This window comes from Neopelma chrysocephalum, unplaced genomic scaffold, assembly GCF_003984885.1.
Source record: "Neopelma chrysocephalum unplaced genomic scaffold, ASM398488v2 Primary Assembly neopelma1_94025, whole genome shotgun sequence".
Lineage (NCBI taxonomy): Eukaryota > Metazoa > Chordata > Aves > Passeriformes > Pipridae > Neopelma > Neopelma chrysocephalum.
In genome coordinates, this window is record NW_020922734.1 from 1 (window position 1) to 1,566 (window position 1,566).

Sequence of the window (1,566 nt, forward strand, 5' to 3'; positions counted from 1 at the left end):
GGGCTGGGGTGCCAGCTTAGGAATTGCCCGGGGTGTTTTGAAGGCAGCGTGGGTGGAAAGCAGTGTCCAGGAGCCCCCTAAATGCCTGTGAAGGCACCCACTGACTTTTCAGATGTGCCACTTGAGTTTTCCTCTCATTCACCCAGATATTCCATGCAATTACAGCTGCAGTCTTTGGCTACAGGCAGTGACCCTGGGTGGTTTGCCTAAAGAGAAGGGAGACTCTTTCAGCTGTCCCCATCTATCTGGGTGACTTTGGTTAGGGTTTTTTTACCATGCCAGAGGGACAGGGTGTAAAGCAGAGCTGAACAGAACAGAGGCCAGAGGAGCAGAGTGAGAAGGTGGGTCATCACCTGATGTCAGCACAAAGCTGTGGCTTTTGGCCCCACGTTTACTTGATGTGTTAAGGATGTTCTTGTTCTGCTTTGTTTTTTCTTTGTTTTCAGATGCAGAGCCCTGAGCCCAGGAGGCTCTAGGCACCGGAGGGGAGGTGATCCGGGTGAGTACCAGTGAGCAAGGTGAGCATCGACTCCAGGCCAGAACTAGCTGGTCTTTTACAGGTGTTGTGGTGAATGTGTGCACATGCTTTGTTTCTTGTGTTTTCCAGGGGGTCTGCCACCTTCTCACAGACAGTCCAGTGCTTCAGGGACCCTGCTGGTAAGAGGTCACTGTGGAGGAGAGGTAGGTAGGAGGTACCCCAGGAAAGCCATCCTTTCAGGCAGTATCTCAGTATGTACATTTGCCTTTGGTTTTTTGTTCTGCAGAGAATGTGTGCAGCCTCAGAGGGCTGGAGCCACCTGCCAGTTAGGTTTGATGGTCTTCAGCTGTCCTTGTGAGTAGTCTCCCAGTACTACGAGGCTCACCAATTAGGGCTCGACCTTTTCTGGTCCCAGGTGCCCTCTGGCCTGCGTTTGGCAAAGGAGGAGCATTCAGATGGAGTCAGGGAGGTAGTGAGGAGGTGCTGGGGTCTCCCTTACTTTCAGAAACACCATGTAACTTATTTTCTCCCTCACCCAGGTACAGCACACGGTGACAGCAGCAGCCTTCGACTCAGGTTGGAGCCAGTGGCCCAAGAACCTCTCAGCTCAGGGGACGGTGAGGGGATCCACTGAAGCTTTACAAATGCCCTCTAATTTTGTCTCTCACTCACTCAGGTATCCCAGAAGATGACAGCCACAGCGTGTGCCTCCAGTCAGAGCCAGCAACCCGAGGACCTGCCTTAGTGACAGTGAGTAGGGGGATCTTTGGGGCTGGGGCCATGTGCCACACTACTCAGACATTGTGTATGGTTTTCTTTCTCGTAGTTGACTCCGAGTGATCTCACGACGGCAGGAACCTCTGAGCCAGCCCAGGTGCCCCTCCTTTGCATCAAAGATGGATTCACATCCCCGGCTCTCGGAAAGATAAGTGCAGGGCAAAGACCCAGAGAGGGGTGGGGAGTCGGTCCAAGCATGTGCATCGCCCAGAGGGATTTCTGAAATCAGTACAGTGCAATGGGTATCCTATAACAGGTTATTTGGCTGCATCAAAGGAAGGGCTTACTTTGTATCATTGGATTCATGTGTG

The 1,566-nt window shown here is 52.5% G+C and overlaps 1 long non-coding RNA gene across 1 annotated transcript; it reads left to right on the top strand.

Moving 5' to 3' along the window:
- The first annotated feature begins 565 nt into the window (after positions 1 to 565).
- LOC113980403 lies at positions 566 to 1,096 on the top strand. The gene is made up of 3 exons (XR_003538134.1): positions 566 to 681; positions 765 to 832; positions 1,018 to 1,096. It is a non-coding gene; the product is annotated as an uncharacterized LOC113980403 (long non-coding RNA).
- The last annotated feature ends 470 nt before the right edge of the window (positions 1,097 to 1,566 follow it).